Source organism: Panthera uncia, chromosome B1 (genome assembly GCF_023721935.1).
Source record: "Panthera uncia isolate 11264 chromosome B1, Puncia_PCG_1.0, whole genome shotgun sequence".
Taxonomy (NCBI): domain Eukaryota; kingdom Metazoa; phylum Chordata; class Mammalia; order Carnivora; family Felidae; genus Panthera; species Panthera uncia.
Window position 1 is genome coordinate 96186215 of NC_064811.1, and position 19707 is coordinate 96205921.

The window sequence follows — 19707 nt, forward strand, 5'->3', positions numbered from 1 at the left end:
CTAGACATATATTTGCTTTAAGAGAGGAGAAGCAGTTCAATTATTGCTCAACACAATATGCAGCAAGTATTTTAGAATGAAGTCAACTCAGTATTCACAGCAATTGTAAATTATCAAAATATTTAAAAATTGATATATCTATTGGATATATAAATAATTTTCAAACTTCCGGTAGTAATTTCATCATTATTCCCATGAGTTCTATCCTTCCAAACTCAAAATTTCTATCCTGAGTACCAAAGTTTTAAAATATATTAATACTCAAATATCCTAATTTTCTCAAAGACATTGTGTAAGCATCTGGTCTCAAATCTACTAATGGTAGAAAGTGGAAAAAATTATTATGGAAAAAATAATTATTTTTATCAATGCCAAAATACAAAGGAAGGAAGAGTAATTTCGCAATTCCTCTGATATCTTGTACTACTCAGAAAAAGTAAAATTTAAAGATCGATAATGACCATTAGTCTTTTATCAATGTGAAAACTATAGCTGAGAGAGGTTTGCTGATTTCTTTCCAGAAACATGAAGCTAACAGATTATTTGAGTTTCCCAATGAAACACTTTTTTTCCCTTACACTATGTTTCCTTCCTCATCCCGGAGGTGTAACAAGGACAGCATCAGACACCTAGGCCCTAGCTCTCAAATGCACATTCTGTGCGTCTTCTAAGATACAACGAGACTAGCACCTACAAGTCACATACATAATGAGAAATTTAATAAGGCTCTGAAAAATTATCTTATAAGCTAGTGATAAAAAGAATAGTTGATAATGTAAAACATTTTAATACACTAGGCATGAACACTGAATTAACCGAAAAATTCTCCTTAAAAAAATGCTACAGTGACTAATAAGGAGTTTGGAAGATGTTTCATTACATATAAATTACAAGTGAAGTGATACCTATTTTCCCTTAAATGGAAGATATGCACTATACAATTTAAAATGAAATAAACATGGAGGAGCAACATGGAAGTTTTTTGTGTGTCTCACGTCCATGAAATACAGCCAGACCAACACTAAACCATCCTACACACCTAGAAAACTGATTGGAGGATTAACACAACAATCTTCACAACATGAACCACAGAATTCAGCAGGAATTCACCCCAAAAGCAAGAGCATGAAGAAATGACAGCCAGCTTTTTAACCAACACAGATACAACCAAGATGTCTGGACCAGAATTTAGAATCACGATAATAAGAATTCTAGGTGGAGTCAAAAATAGATTAGGATCCCTTTCTGCAGAGATAAAAGAAGTCAAAAATGCTATAACTGAGCTGAAATCACAGATGGATGCAGCAGCGGCAAAGATGGATGAGGCAGAACAGAGAATCAGAGATATAGAGGACAAATTATAGAGAATAACAAAGCAAGAAAAAAGAGGGAGATTAAGGCAAAAGAGCACTACTTAAGGATTAGAGAAATCAGTAGGGGCGCCTGAGTGTCTTAGTCGGTTGAGCATCCGACTTCGGCTCAGGTCATGATCTCACAGTCTGTGAGTTCGAGCCCCGCATAGAGCTCTGTGCTGACAGCTTAGAGGCTGGAGCCTGCTTCAGATTCTGTGTCCACCTCTCTCTCAGTGCCTCCCCCACTCTATCTCTCTCTGTCAAAAATAAACATTAAAAAAATTAAAAAAAAAGAATTAGAGAAATCAGTGACTCATTAAAAAGGAACAACATCAGAATCATAGGGATCCGAGAAGAAATAGGGGTAGAAGGGTTATGTGAGCAAATCATAGTGGAAAACTTTCCTAACCTGGGGAAAGACACAGACATCAAAATCCAAGAAGCACAGAGGTTCCCCATTAGATTTAACAAAAACCGACCATCAACAAGGCATATCATAGTCAAATTCACAAAATACTCAGGCAAAGAGAATCATGAAAGCAGCAAGGGAAAAAAAGTCCCTAACCTACAAGGGAAGACAGATCAGGTCTGCAGCAGACCTATCCACAGAAACTTGGCAGGCCAGGAAAGAGTGGCAGGATATATTCAGTGTGCTGAATCAGAAAAATATGCAGCCAAGAATTCTTTATCCAGCAAGACTGTCATTCAAAATAGAAGGAAAGATAAAAAGTTTATCAAACAAACAAAAATTAAAGGCATTTGTGACCACTAAACCAGCCCTGCAAGAAATTTTAAGGGGGACTCTCTGAGGGGAGAAAAGATGAAAATATTTCTATATATACATATAGAAATAAATACATAAATAAATGCTAAAAGCAACAAAGATTAGAAAGCACCAGAGAACACCACCAGAAACTCCAACTCTACAAGCATCATAATGGCAATAAAGTCATATCTTTCAGTACTCACTCTAAATGTCAATGGACTCAATGCTCCAATCAAAAGATATAGGGTAGCAGAATGGATAAGAAAACAAGATCTATCTATATGGTCTTTGTAGAATACACACTTTAGACCTAAAGACACATTCAGATTGAAAATAAGGGGATCGAGAACCATCTATCATGCTAATGGTCAACAAAAGAAAGCCAGAGTAGCCATACTTATATCAGACAATCTAGACTTTAAAATAAAGACTGTATCAAGAGATACAGAAGGGCATTATATCATAATCAAGGGGTATATCCACCAAGAGGACCTAACAATTGTAAACATTTATGCACCAAATGTGAGAGCACCCAAATATATAAATCAGTTAATCACAAACATAAAGAAACTCATCGATAGTAATACCATAATAGTAGGAGACTTCAACACCCCACTCACAGCAATGGACAGATCATCTAATCAAAAAATCACCAAGAAAACAATTGCTTTGAATGACACACTGGACCAGATGGACTTAACAGATATATTCAGAACATTTCATCCTGAAGCAGAATATACATTCTTCTCCAGTGCACATGGAACGTTCTCCAGAATAGACCATATACTGGGACACAAATCAGCCCTAAGTAAGTACAAAAAGATTGAGATCATACCGTGCATATGTTCAGAACACAACACTATGAAACTCGAAATCAACCGCCAGAAAAAATTTGGAAAAGTAACAAATACTTGAACATCCTACTAAAGAATGAATGGGCTAAGTAAGAAGTTAAAGAGGAAATTAAAAAGTACATGGAAGTCAATGAAAATGATAACACCACAACCCAAAACCTCTGGGATGCAGCAAAGGCGGTCATAAGAAGAAAGTATATAGCACTCCAGGCCTTCCTAAAGAAGGAAGAAGGATCTCAGATACACAACCTAACCTTACACCTTAAGGATCTGGAAAAAGAACAGCAAATAAAGCCCAAAACCAGCAGAAGACAGGAAATAATAAAGATTAGAGCAGAAATTAATGCTATTGAAACCAAAAAAAAAAAAAAAAAAAAACCAGAACAGATCAATGAAACCAGAAGCTGGTTCTTTGAAAGAATTAACAAAATTGATGAACCACTAGTCAGTTTGATCAAAAAGAAAACAGAAAGGACCCAGATAAATAAAATCAAGAATGAAAGAGGAGAGATCACAACCAACACAGAAGTAAAAACAATAAGAGAATATTATGAGCAATTATATGCCAATAAAATGGGCAATCTGGAAGAAAAGGACAAATTCCTAGAAACATATACACTACCAAAACTGAAACAGGAAGAAATAGAAAATTTGAACAGACCCATAACCAGTAAGCAAAATCGAATTAGTAATCACAAATCTGACAAAAAACAAGAGTCCAGGGCCAGATGGCTTTCCAGGGGAATTCTACCAAACATTTAAGGAAGAGTTAACACCTATTCTCCTGAAGTTGTTCCAAAAAATAGAAATGGAAGGAAAACTTCCAAACTCTTTCCATGAAGCCAGCATTACTTTGATTCCAAAACCAGAGACCCCACTAACAAGGAGAACTATAGACCAATTTCCCTGATGAATATGGATGCAAAAATACTCAAGAAGATATTAGCCAACTGGATCTAACAATACATTAAAAAAAAATATTCACCACAACCAAATGGGATTCATACCTGGGATGCAGGGATGGTTCAATACCCACAAAACAATTAACGTGATTCATCACGTCAGTAAAAGAAAGGGCAAGAACCATATGATCCTCTCAGTAGTTGCAGAGAAAGCATTTGACAAAATACAGCATCCTTTCTCGATAAAAACTCTCAAGAAAGTAGGGATAGATATTAGATCTATCCCTTGAGAATACCTCAAGATCATAAAAGCCATATATGAATGGCCCAATGCTAATATCATCCTCAATGGGGAAAAACTGACAGCTTTCCTTCTAAGGTCAGGATCAAGACAGGGATGTCCACTCTCACCACTATTATTCAACATAGTATTGGAAGTCTTAGCCTCTACAATCAGACAACACAAAGACATAAAAAGCATCCAAATCGGCTAGGAGGTGGTCAAACTTTCACTCTTCACAGATGACATGATACTCTATATGGAAAACCCAAAAGTTTCCACCAAAAAACTGCAAGAATTGATTCATGAATTCAGCAAAGTTTCAGGATATAAAATCAATGCACAGAAATCTGTTGCATTCCTACACACCAACAATGAAGCGACAGAAATCAAGGAATCGATCCCATTTACAGCTGCACAAAAAACCACAAAATACCTAGGAAGAAATCTAACCAAAGAGGTTATATACACTTTGTATACACTGAAAACTATAGAAAGCTTATGAAAGAAATTGAAGAAAACACAAAAAAATGGAAAAATATTACATGCTCCTGGATAGGAAGAACAAATATTGTTAAAATGTCAATACTACCCAAAGCAATCAACATATTCAATGCAATCTCTATCAAAATAACACCAGCATTATTCACAGAGCTAGAACAAATAATCCTAAAATTTGTATGGAACCACAAAAGACCCTGAATAGCCAAAGCAATCTTGAGAAAGAAAACCAAAGCAGGAGGCATCACAATCCCAGACTTCAAGCTATACTAGAAAGCTGTAATCATCCAGACAGTATGGTACTGGCACAAGAACAGACACTCAGATCAATGGAACAGAATAAAGAACCCAGAAATGGACCCACAAACGTATGGCCAACTAATCTTTGGCAAAGCAGGAAAGAATATCCAGTGGAATAAAGACAGTCTCTTCAGTAAGTAGTACTGGGAAAACTGGACAGCGACATGCAGAAGAATGAACCTGGACCACTTTCTTATACCATACCCAAAAATAAACTCAAAATGGATGAAAGACCTAAATGTAAGACAGGAAGCCATCAAAATCCTCGAGGATAAAGCAGGCAAAAACCTCTTTGATCTTGGCCACAGCAACTTCCTACTGAACACGTCTCCGGAGGCAAGGGAAACAAAAGCATAAATGAACTACTGGGACCTCATCAAAATCAAAAGCTTCTTCAGAGCAAACAAAACAATCAGCAAAACTAAAAGCAACTGACAGAATGGGAGAAGATATTTGCAAATAACATATCAGATAAAGGGTTAGTATCCAAAATCTATAAAGAACTTATCAAACTCAACACCCAAAAAACAATCCAGTGAAGAAATGGGCAAGATACATGAATAGACACTTCTCCAAGGAAGACATCCAGATGGCCAACTAACACATGAAAAAAATGCTCACCATCACTCATCATCAGGGAAATACAAATCAAATTCACAATGAGATACCACCTTACACCTTACGCTATCAGAATGGCTAACATTAACAACTCAGGCAACAGATGTTGGCAAGGATGCGGAGAAAGAGGCTCTCTTCTGCATTGTTGGTGGGAATGCAAGCTGGTGCAGCCACTCTGGAAAACAGTATGGAGGTTCCTCAAAAAACTAAAAATAGAACTACCCTAAGATCCAGCAATTGCACTACTAGGCATTTATCCAAGGGATACAGGTGTGCTATTTCGAAGGGACACATGCACCCCCATGTTTATAGCAGCACTATCAACAATAGCCAAAGTATGGAAAGAGCCCAAATGTCCATCAATGGATGAATGGATAAAGAAGATGTGGTATATATATATATATACAATGGAGTATTACTCGGCAATCAAAAAGAATTAAATCTTGCCATTTGCAACTACATGGATGGAACTGGAGGGTATTATGCTAAGTGAAATTAGTCAGAGAAAGAGAAAAATCATATGACTTCACTCATATTAGGAGTTTAAGACACAAAACAGATGAACATAAGGGAAAGGAAACAAAAATAATATAAAAACAGGGAAGGGGACAAAACAGAAGAGACTCATAAATATGGAGAAAAAACTGAGGGTTACAGGAGGGGTTGTGGGAGGGGGGATAGGCTAAATGGGTAAGGAGCATTGAGGAATCTACTCCTGAAATCATTGTTTCACTATATTGTAACTAATTTGGATGTAATTTTTTAAAAAAAAAGAAAAAAGAAATTAAAAAAATAAAATGAAATAAACATTACAGTACAGTATAACTTAGTCTTTGATTAAATTTTGATTATGACTTATTTCTTCAATTTAACATCTTAATTAAATCTGCACCTATTTTCATTTCTAAAACCTATTCTTCATTTTGTAGTATTGTATAACTAAATCACTAAGTGATTTTTTCATTCCGATCAATAATATCTGGTAATAATTTTAGTATGATTTCTAAATGAGTTAATTCTAGGATCCAATTTAAACTGTGGGAAGAATGAATGAAAAAAACAACCTGAATCCCTGCCTGTAGAGTTTGGTATGTGAGAAAAAAACAGTTAAATGTATTTATACTTAGTTATCACATCTGTGAATACAAATGAGACAAAATAAAAAGTCAGAGAATGTTTGAAAAATCATTCTATTTCAGATACTTGGCTCAGTGAAGATGTCTGTTTGAGCTGAGGCTCATTCACTGCTGTGTTTCTATCACATAGTGCAATTCCTGGAATATATTAACTCACACTCATTGATAAGTGCATGGTATGCCATGTAATATGCAGACTAAGCTGGATTGGCACAATTATTTTTCTTTTTATTATTTATGAAAACATTCTATGTATTTGAATTATTTCCTAATATACCAAAGCACTTTTAAACTTCATTAAAGGGGCACCTGGTTGGCTCAGTCAGTTAAGTGTCTGACTTCGGCTCTGGTCATGTCTCATGGCTTGTGAGTTTGAGCTCCGTGTTGGTCTCTGTGCTGACAGGTGAGAGCCTGGAGCCTGCTTTGGATTCTGTGTCTCCCTCTCTCTGCCCCTCCTCTGCTTGCACTCTGTCCCTCTCTTTCTCTCAAAAATGAATAAATTCAAAAAAAATTAAACTTCATTGCCATGAACTACCATATGAGAAAGTCATGGAGAATGATGTCACTAAGATGATGACACAGGTCATTCTTAAATACACTCCCCCTCACAACTATTCATGAACAAGGCATAACTGAGAGAATCCTAGAACATGGATGTGAGGCTGAAACAAATCTCTGCACTATAGAGACCAACACAGGCTGCATTGGAAGGGTAAGAGGAACAACTGTGTGTTAACCATATTGTCCCTCCCCCAGGCTGGTATTGGCCTTTCTCTGGGGGGACATTTGCTCTGGGTGCAGCACCACATACATCTCCTCTGAACTTAAATTTCCTCTATTAAGAATGAGAACCAAGGGTGACATCCAGCCCTACTTTAGTATCATGGATCACTTTGTGGGAGCCCCTACTCTGATCTAATCCGATGGACGTTACGTAAAAATCTGTAGGGCTCAACCACTGGGAATAAGACTGTGATGGAGAATGGAAAGGGGCTTCCATTAATCCTCACTTGGATCTTGGTAGACCAAATTCCTATCTTCAAAGCCCAAGTAGTAGTCCCAACCATTGGCTTTGCACATCTGTGGAACCAAGGTGATAACACAGTCTGACCAGGGAATTTGACAGGGTACAGTGCTGCCTCTTTTGGGTCCCCAAATGGGGAGTTTTTCTGCTCCTGAAATGTTGTCTGTCCAGGCAGAGAAACTGAGACATAGCTTCACCTACTGTGGACCATGGATCCCGGCTACATTTTACAGGAAGGACTACAAGAACACCTGGAAACTGCATAACTCAGCACCGAGTGGACAGAGTAGAGCCAATAGCAGGTGTACAGGGTTTCTCTTCCACCTCGAGTGAGTGGAGTTAATTTAGACATTCACTTCATGAGTGTAGCACCTAGCAATTACTAGCCAGAAAGCCTATTCTGAAAAATTTGGGAGTTGTCTGAAGTGGGCTCTGACAGTCCTACCCAGGCAGGAGAGTGTAGTCTCCTACACTCTACACAAGGAGAGTTCCCCCTTGAGCTGGGGAACATAGCTCTGAGATTCATCTGACAAGGAGAGCTGAAGAGAACACCTGGAAGCTGCTGCATAACTCAGCAATTCTTATGCTGAAAGGTGGATAGGCATACTTAATTGCTCCCCAAACAAAGCAGTGGCCCTATTCTTCAAGGGAACTTGAGGCACAGGTCAGCTTGAATCAAGACCACATACAATAAGCCTTCCTGATCTTGGAGAAGTTTTTATTCCACCTAGGGAGGGAAAACTAATTTGAAGCCCCACTCATGGTGGAATACAGCCTTCAGCCTGCCCAACCAGAAAACTTTACCAGAGCACAGGGGAAGCCGTGTAACCCATCCAAGATCCCTGTTTAGATTGGCACTTGAAAAGAGAATACAGCCCATTGCTTTTGTCTGCAGAGCAAAAATGATGGCCTCACCTAACCAGGATATTCAGTGCACACTCTTGCCTGATTCAGGTCTTTAAACAATGAGCTGGACAGGCCCTAGCACTCATCATGCTGCCCTGTCAGAGAAGGAAAACTAATTCTGAGCTCCAACTATCCTTCAGTATGGTACCCAGCCCTGATCATCTAGTAAGCAGAACCAGAGACTCCAGGGAACTATGGAACCAATCCTACTGCTTCAGTTGGACAGAGATCCGAGCTAGCAGTCCTATCCAACTGTTCTCAGCCAGTTTTACAATCCCGCCTCCCCCCCACACTTAGCTCTTACCTTGAACAGTTGCCTCATTTAAAAATAGGTCTTAATAGCCAGCCCAACCTGCCCAATGACATTACCAGCATACATGTGCAAAAATACAAACTGGGCTGACTGATGATGAACCGTCTGCCAAAATAAACCTGCAGGGTCTGAAAGAGAAGCCCTATTACTCACATGTACAGGTTCCAAGATGAGGAATCAAGGTTCACAAAAAAATCAAGTGAATACGATATCAACATGGGAAACTAACAAGGCTACAACTGACCCTAGAGAAGTAAAGATCTATGAGTCATCCAAGAATTCAGAATAATCCTCTTAAACAAGTTTAGTGAACTACAAGAACATACCGACAACTGAGTGAAACTAGGAAAACAGAAGTTCAACAAAGGTATAGCATAAAAAGAAAATTCTAAAACTGAAAAATACCACAACTGAAGAGTTCAACAGAGAACTTCAAAAGCACCCTCAGCCACGTAGAATAATAAAGCAGCAAACTGGAAGATGGGACATTTGATATTATCCTGTCAGAGGAGCAAATGACAACTAAAGAGTGAGGAAAGTCTATAGTGCTTATGAGACACAGTGAAAAGAAACAATGTTCACATTATGGAAATTATAAAAGGAGAAGAGGAATAGTAAAAAGATGCAAAGTATCTTTAAAGCAATAATGGGTGAAAACTCCCCAGACCAGGGCAAAGAAACAGACATCCAGATCCAAGAGGCCCAAAGGACCCCAAATAGATTGATCCTGAATAAGACTACATCAACACGCAATATTATTAAATTGTCAAAAGTCAAAGACAGAATTTTTAAGAGCGGTGGAAGAAGAGAATTTATATGCAAGGGGACCCCCACAGGACAGTCAGATTTCTTAACAGAAACTTTACACCAGGAGAAAATGGGATTGACATATCTAAAATATTAAAAGAAAGAAATTTCAAGCAAAAATACTACACTTGATGAAACTATCCTTCAAAAATGAAGGTACTCTCCCAAATAAACAAAAACTTAGAAAGTTAACTGCCACTAGACCAGTCTTATAGGATATGTTACAGGAACTTCTTTGGGTAGAAACAAAAGGTTGCTAATTATCATTAAAAAAAAAAAAAGGTAACATAAATGTTATTAGTAATGATAAATATGTAGCCAAAGCTAGATTCTGTAATATGGTAATGGTGGTACATAATTCTCTTACAACTCTAGTTTTAAAGTTAAAAAACAAATGTAAAATATCCATAACTATAATAATCTGTTATTAGTTGCATAAACCAACATTGTAAATGGTAACATCAATAACTTATAATGTGAGAAGGAGAAGTGTAAAGCTTAGGAATTCTATTAAATTTAGTTATTATTTTAAAATAGAGTGTTACAGGGACACCTGGGTGTCTCAGTTGTGTAAGTGTCTGACATCGGCTCAAGTTATGATCTCATGGGTTCATGGGTTTGAGCCCCACATGGGCTCTGTGCTGACAACTCAGAGCCTGGAGGCTGCTTCCAATTCTGTGTCTCCCTCTCTCTGCCCTCCCCTGCCTCTGCTCGTGCTCTGTCTCTCAAAAATTAATAAATGTTAAAAAAAATCTAAATAATAAAATAAAATAGAGTGTTATAAGTTTAAGATATTTTATGTAAGCCTCGTGGTAACCACATGGAAAAACCTGTAGTAATTTCTAAAAGGACATGATAAAGAAGCCAGAGCATAATGATACTAACATACATAAAAACACAAATAAAAGAGAGGGTTAGAAATAAGGAACAATAGATCTACAAACAACCAGAAAACAATGATAAAAATAGCAAGTCCTTAAGTATCAATTACTTCAAACATAAATGAACTAAATTCTCCAAAAGACACAGAATGGATAAATAGACACAAAACGAGATCCAACAATCTGCTACCTATAAGAGACTCAGATAAGCCTTAGAGACACAAATAAACAGAGTGAAGGGATGAAATATCCATTTCAAGAAAATGATAAAAAAATATAGTTATACTTAACTTAGATATAATAGACTTTAAATTAAAACTGGTGAAAAGAAACAAAGAATCTTATTATATTATGACAAAGGGATCAATACACCAAGATTTATCAATTTTATATAATTTTATGCCCAACATTGGAACACCTAAATATATAAAGCAAAAAATAATGAAACTAAAAGGAGACCTAAACAATACAATACTAAGTAATACAATAGTTGGGAACTCTAATATTTCACTCTCTGGATAGAGCTCATCCAGACATTCAAAGAAATAGGAGATTTGAACAACACAAATGACTTAAATGGACTAAACACACATATACAGAACATTCTATCTGACAAAACCAAAATAAAAATTCTTCTAAAGTGCACATGAAACATTTTCTAGGACAAAACATTTGTTAGGCCACAAAACAAGTCAATAAATTCAAGAAGACTGAGATTATATGAAGTGTCAGTTCTCACCACAACAGTATGAAACTAAAAATAGCAAGAGGGAACTGGAAAATTCATGAATGCTAAGCACTCTGCAAAACAACCTATGTGTCAAGGAAGAAATTAAAGGAAAAATTAAAGAAGTATATTGAGACAGCAAAAATCAAAGGGGAGATTCATAGTAATAAACACCTACATTAAAAAGCAGAAAGATCCCAAATAAATAACCTAACTCTACCCTTTAAGGAACTAGAAAAAGAATAAACTGAGCCAAAGGTTAGCAGAAGGAGGGGAATAAGAAAGATTAGAGCAGAAGTAAATAAAACAGAGAATAAGAAAACAATAAAAAAATTAACCAAACTTAGAGCTGGTTCTTAAAGGCAACAAAATTGACAAAACTGTACCTAGACTAAAGAAGAAAAGAGGAGCCATATCAATAAAATTATAAATGAAATAGGGAACATTACAATTGATACCACAGAAATACAAAGGATTAGAACAGACTACTATAAACAACTATACTCCAATAAACTATAATGTAGAAGAGGTGAAAAAGTTCTTAGAAACATACAATTTACTAAAACTGAATCAAGAAGGTTCAAATAGACCAATTACTAGTAAGGAGATTCAATCCATAATCAAAAATCTTCCAATGAAGAAAAGCCCGCTACAGATGGCTTCACTGATTAATTTTACTGAACATTTAAAGAAGGATTAATACCAATATTTCACAAACTCTTCCAAGAAATCAAAAAGGAGAAAAACTCCCAAATTCACTTTGTGAGGCCAGCATTGTCCTAATATCAAAACAAGTAAAGGATACTATCAGAAAAGAAAGGTCAATATATCTGATGAATATATGCAGTTCTCAAAATACTAGCAAACTTAATTCAGCACATTAAAAGAATCACTCACCATGATCAAGTGGTATTTATACCTGGGATGAAAGGATAGTTCAATATATGAATTAATATAGTACATCACATTAATAAAAAGGAAAATAAAACAGGATATCTCAATGTACACAGGAAAAGTATTTGACAAAATTCAACATTCATTTATAATAAAAACGAATTATGAACAGAAGGAACTCAACATAATAAAGGCTATATAGGACAAGCCAATATATACTATTCAATGATAAAAGGTTGAAAACTTTTCTTCTAAGATCAGGAATAAGACAAGGGTGCCCACTTCTCACCATTTGTTTCGACATAGTATTGGAAGTCCTTCTCAGAGCAATCAGGCAAAAAACAGATAAAAGGCATCAGAAATGGAGAGGGAGAAATAAAAATATCTGTTTGCAGATGACATGATTTTATATAGAGAAAATCCTAAAGACTACACCAAAAACTGTTAGACCTAATCAATTAAATTAGTGAAGTTACAAGGTAAAAAGTTAACATACAGAAATAAGTAGCATTTATGTACAAATAAAATAATACCACTTACAGTAGCATCAAAAACAATAAAGTACTTAGGAATAAACTTAACCAAGGAGGTGAAATTTTTTTACTCTGAAAACTACAAAACACTAATGAAATATGTCAAAGAAGACACAAATAAATGGAAAGGTACCCCATGTTCATGGAGGGGAAGGGTCTGTGTTATTAAATGTTAATACTACCCAAAGCCATCTCTAGATTCAATGCAATCCCTATCAAGGTTCCAAAACATTTTTTTACAAAAGTAGAGAAAACAATCCTAAAAATTTATATGGAACCACAAAAGACCTTGAATTGCCAAAGGAATCCTAAGGAAAACAAAGCAGAAGGCATTACACTTCCTGCTTTTCAAGCTACTATTGCACTATAGTATTCAAAACAATATGGTCCTCACATGAAGGCAACAAAATGGATCAATGAAACAGAATTGAGACCACAGAAATTAACTCACGTACATTTGGTCAACTAGTAGTTGACAAGTGAGCTAAGAATACTCAATGGCATAAAGATTGTTTCTTCAATAAACAGTGCTTGAAAAATTGGATATTCACAAGAAAAAGAATGAAAATAGAGCCACATCTTACACCTCAGAAAAATTAACTTAAAATGGATTAAAAACTTAAATTTAAGACCTGAAACCATGAAATTCCTAGATAAAAACCTAATAAAAAATCTCCTTAACATGGGTCTTGGCAATGATTTTTTTTTTGATATGACACCTAAAACACAAGCAATAAATTTAAAAAAATAGCATGACTACAAGTGGGACTACACAGAAAAAAAAAATCAACAAAGTGGAAAGGCCACCTATAGAATAAGAAAAGTATTTTCGAACTTTATATCTGAAAAGGGGTTAATGTCAAAAATATATAAATAACTCATACAACTCAATATCCAAGCAAACGAACAAACAAAAAACCCCAAACAATCCAATTAAAAAAATAGGCAAAGGACCTCAATAGACATTTTTCAAAGGAGATATATGAAATTCCCACAAGTGTATAAGATGCTCAACATTACTAGTTATGAAAGAAATGCAAATCAACCACAATGAGATGTTACCTTATGCTTTTTAAAAATGGTTATCATCAAAAAGGCAAAAAATAAATAGTGGTAAGGATGTGAAGAAAATGTTATTCTTGTGCACTGTTAGTGGAATTATAATATGGTATAGTCACTATGGAAATATATGTGGAAATTTCTCAAAATATTAAAAGTAGAACTACCATCTGACACAGCAATTCCACATCTGGGAATATTTCTAGAGCTGTTCCTGTCCCCATGTTTATAGCAGCATTATTTAGAATAGTCAAAACATGGAAGCAACCTAAGAGTCTATCAACAGATGACTAAATTAAGCTGTATTTACATAAAATGGGATATTATTCAGCCATTAAAAGAGGGACATTTGTGACATAGATGGACCTTGAAGGCATGCTAAGTGAAGTAAGAGAAAGACAAATACTTTGTCATTTCACTTATATGTAGATTAAAAAACAAAACAAAACAAAACCTGAACTCATAAAAAAGATCAGATTTGTGTTTACCTGAGGCATAAGGTTTGGGAGAGAAGGAATTGGAGGAAGGTGATAAAAAGGTACAAAACTTCATTTAAAGGATAAATAAGTACTAGGGATGTAATGTATAACACAATGACTATGGTTAACATTGCTGTATAGTAGATGTGAAAGTTGTTAGGGTAAATCCTGAGTCCTCATCACAAAGAAAAAAAAATATTTTATGTATCTATAGGAGATGATTTACACTAACTAAACTAATGGCTAAAATCTCTTTATAACATAAGCCAGTGTTATGCTAAATTAAACTGGTTAGATTAAACACCTTACACTGCTATAGTGTTCTATGTCAGTTATATCTCAATAAAACTGGGGGAAAATCATGATTACTGACTACAATGTGAAACGTGATTGAGCATGAAAAAGGGGGTTGTTGTGTTCACCCAGGTTTAAGGTTCTATAGTCACAGAATGGTGAGGTCTTGAAATTTTGGTTATAATGGAAGCAAAAAGTATATAAAATAGCGAGAAAAGAGAGCAAATAAAAACCTGTAATGTAACAACACTTCAAGTGAATAGATGGCGCTTTCTTTTTTTTCCAGACTAAATCTCTTAAAATAGGTATAATGGGATAGTCCCTTTAATGTGTACAATACATACTGAGTCAGTGGTATTACTAATGCTAGTACAGTCTTTAATGAGAGCCACTGTTTATTGACTGCATATTTTATTGTTATTGTTTAAGAATTCAAATGTATTAACTCATTATTGCCTTAATAACTCCATTACTCAGGGACTTTTTAAAATTAAAAAAAAATAATATTTATTTTGAGACATAGAGAGAGAGAGAGAGTGAGCATGCACAAGTGGGAGAGAGCTGGAGAGAGACAGAGAAAGAATCCCAAGCAGGCTTTGTGCTGAAAGTACAGATCCTGAAGTGGGGATCAAACTCATGAACCATGAGATCATGACCTAAGCTGAAATCAAGAGTTGCTTAACCAACTAAGCCACCCAGGCACACCTTCTTCAGGTATTTTTATTAACCATATGCTACAACTGAGGAAACTGAGCCTCCACAAGATTGATGACTTATCTAAAGTCACGCAACTAATCAGTGACCATGAAACTGGGCTCCAGAGCCTGAGCCAGAGCCTCTGGTGTCTTTTATACCATCTTACAAGTATGAGTCTCTTTAGTGTGTTATATATTACACATAAATGTATAAACTTTAACTCTCTTGTATACTTTAATTATACAAAAGTATAATTAATAGTGATATCACTATTAATCGTGGAATCATTCATTCCTTTAAGAAATATATACTGTGCCTTCCTGCATACCAGAGGCTATTATAGATGCTAAGGATAAAATGATACAGAAGGTTGTTAAAGAGAAAAATTATTCTAACTCTTGTTAGAATTATAACATAGACTTTATTTAAGACTATTGGAATAGTGGTAAGATATCAAGGTGGGGGATTCTTGCTAGGCTGACCTAGCGTAATTCTTACTAAAACTGGAGGATATAGGTGAAGGCAAATTCTCAAGATTAGGTCTAGTCAAAAAGCATACTCAGAAGACACTGACTACAGTTTGGTCATGGAGAGAGTTTTTTGTTAAGACAAACAAGGGAGTACCCTTTGGAGCTCAAAATCTAGTAGAGAGTAATAAAAAAAATTAACAAAGGGATAAAATATGGTAATTTTTGTTCCTATTAAGGATCAGAAAGAAAGTAAAGCCTTAGAGAGTTACTGAGGAGTTGCTGGTTATAAAGGAAACCAAAAATATATAAAATAGCAAGAAAAGAGAGCCAATAAAAACCTTTAATGTACCAACAGGTACGGGTTTAAGCAAGCTAGTGAGTGAGGAAGGTCATTTTGAGGATATGATATTTTAACTCAAATAAATCCTTCTCCTGTGATTTACGACATTGTAGATATTTCACTTATAATGTTCTGATATACTGTCAATTTAAATATATATGTAAAAGAATGGTGAGGTCTTCATAAATATTTTTCCACACGGGAAGAGTATAAAGAAAATAATCTTCTACTTCTATTTTGTAATTTAACTTAGTACTGTTCCTTTAAAAAGCAATAAAAATTATATTTAAAAGTCCTTAGTGATAAATCTCTTCTCTCCCTCTAATATATCAAGAGAAGGTTTAGCTTATGGTAGGAAAAAAAAAAAAAAGAACTGAACATTTTCCTCATGAAAATCTTTTTTTTTTAATTATTTTTTTTACATTTTTATTTATTTTTGAGAGACAGAGGCAGAGCACAAGGGTAGGGGGCAGAGAGAGAATGAGACACAGAATCCTAAGCAGGCTCCAGGCTCCGAGCTGTCAGCACAGAGCCCTATGCGGGGCTCGAACTCACAAACTGTGAGATCACGACCTGAGCTGAAGTAGGACGCTTAACCGACTGAGCCACCCAGGCTCCCCTCCTCATGAAAATCTTAAAGATTTTATTTTCTCATATTTTATTTATCAGATTTTATTTTCTCAAAATTTTAAGTTACATTACTTGAGAGAGAGAAAAAAAGGAGCACTTTGTGCTGACTTGTACTAACTTGTAACTGTTTTCTCTGCAATCCCCCCTTGCCCCCCCCCCCACATAGGCTTACCTTTTTTTATACATTTTAAAATATCCCTTCATCCTGAGTGATAAAGCAATGCCATCTAAAAGTCCGTATATAAAAATTCAATTACAATAGAGTATTTTACTTTGAAATTGGATTAATAAAAGGACTCTGAAGAGGGTAAGAGCTGAAACACCAAGTAATGCTATATCTTACTTGTATAAATACAGTCACTCACCTAAGAGATAAGTTATACAAGGTAATACTACTATTATTAACTATTCACATGCTAAATAAGTTAAAATGTATTCTGGGTGAACAAAAATAAGTGGAGAATTATTTTAAGAAAAATGTAAATATTAAAAGCTCTTCAATGTGTTTTGTGATAGGATGACATGTTTCCCGAGAATAGTTGCATAGTAAAGTATATGAGCCATTCCTTTCCTTGGTATCATTATTCAGTTTTCTAAGAAAATAAAGTCACTTTCGGGGCACCTGGGTGGCTCAGTTGGTTGAACGTCCAACTTTGGCTCAGGTCTTGATCTCACGGCCCCTGACGGGCTCTGTGCTGACAGACAGCTGGAGCTTGGAGCCTGCTTCGGATTCTGTGTCTCCCTCTCTCTCTGCTTCTCTCTCACTCATTCTCTCTCTCTGTCTCTCTGTCTCTCTCTCCCTCAATAATTAAAAAAAATTAATAAAAATAAAGTCACTTTCATAAAAAATTATTCAAGGCATTGATATGAAATATTGGGTTTTTATAAATATTTTTGGATTAATACATTTCTGGTGTAAATGTAAATATTTCAAATTATTTTCTCATATGGGCTTCTTTAAATGTTCTTAGTAAGACCCAAAAAGATAAAGTTACTGATTAAAGTGCATAACGCTAACACTGAGAGTAACAGAGTTGTTTAGTAATAAATGAAATGGAAGAAACATTTCTCAAACAATAGCTTTTAATGATTAGAAGAATACATGTCCCATTTTATATCAGTCTACTTTAAATGATTTCTGAATCTTGAGACTATATTTTAAGTAATACAATGAAAAGTTAATCAACCAAGAGACAATTAATTATATCTGCTGGATAAGAAACTAGTATGGACCCAATATTCAAAAAGTGTAAATCTTACATATTAGCTAGGTGAGAAGGTTTGCCATCCATTTCTTCAGGAATTTTCAGAGATAAAATTAACTGATAAATCGCATATTCTGTTGTAAAGACACAAGCATTATAAAAAGAATAAGAACAAACAGCTAGAGCAAGGCTATAAGGTGAGAGTTTGCCTAAAGTGCTCAAGGAAGAGCAAGGAAGATAGGAGGCTGGAATGACTGAGTGAAAGGAGAGACTAGAAGGTCTATGGTTGAAGCAGACAGTATGAGCCCATAGGCCACTCTATGGACTTTGGCTTTTAGTCTCAGTGGAAAAAAAAAAAAAAAAAGGAGAATCATTGCAGTTTTGAGCAATGGACTGACAAACTTTTATTATAAAAAAAGTAAATAAAACAAAAAACAAAGCAAACAAACAAAAAAACACCCTACTATTTTGTGAAGAAACTGAGAGGACAGATGTAGTAGCGGGAAGATCTGTTAAGAAACTAGTACAGGATCCCCAGAGTAGACTGGGGTGACAACAATTAAGGTAGTATACAGTGATCAGATAATGCATCTATTTTGAAGTTAGGGACAATAAATATTTCTGATGTACTGGGTAAGTGGTTTGGAAAAGAGTAGTTGAGGATGGCTCTATTTTCCTGTGCAATTGGAAACTATAGATCCCAATGGAGGTAAGGGGCCATGTGGAGTATGTTTAGATATGATCAATTTAAATCTTCATTTCACATTCTAGAAGAGATGTCAAGTAGTCAGTTTGACATGAGTATGAACTTCAAGAGAGATATCTTGGCAAAGGATATAAATTTAGGAGTCTGTCAGCACATATATTAAAGATATGGGGCTGGTTGAGATCTACCACGAGAATTGAGAAATACTGAGACATAAGGTACCTCAGTGTTTAAAGATTATGAATATCTAAGGTTTCTCTGCCAGTAGTCACCTTTAAAAGGCAGGAAGGAGGTGGGATAGCAGGCTGTTCTAGAGTCTGTTCTAGAGGCTGTTCATGCCAGGCCTGACCCTCTGAGGTGTGTGAGGTACAGTCTGTTGAATCCCCACTTATCTACAGGAATCTAGTTACTGGAGTGTTGCTACAAAACCTCAGAAAATATTAGATTTCTGCATTGTATGAGAAATATCTGGAGACTTCAGATATAAAACTTGTAAATCCTACAAGTAAAGAATATAAAAAGGCAGTCAAAGATCTTAATAGGATTTTTTTTCAGAAGGTTGTTAGCCTGTAGAAATGATACTATGCCAAGATAACTGAAATATTTTTCAACATTTCCCTTAAGAATTTTTCAAAATGGAGACTATTTCACCATGGGAGGTGTTCCTGACTAATGGGAAGTTATGACTAAATTTGACACATGGAATTCCACTGCACAGAATGTTCCAGCATTTTGGTAGTAAATTGCTGAACACAGTTGCCAACCAATGACTTTTAATTTTCATGGATGGATCATATCACTGAAATATTTTATAAATAGTCAAGACTTGACTAAATTTCCTGTTTCATTTTTAAATATGGATGTTAAGATAGAACATATTTTTAAGTGAATTACATAAATACCGGTAAATGATGTCCAGTATCATACAGACAAAGCATGTTATGAGTGGGTAAAAGGCAAATATATTTCCCACTCATATAATGTTTTGAGAACATTATTTTATTGTTGATGAAGCACGGGAAAAGTCATTGATT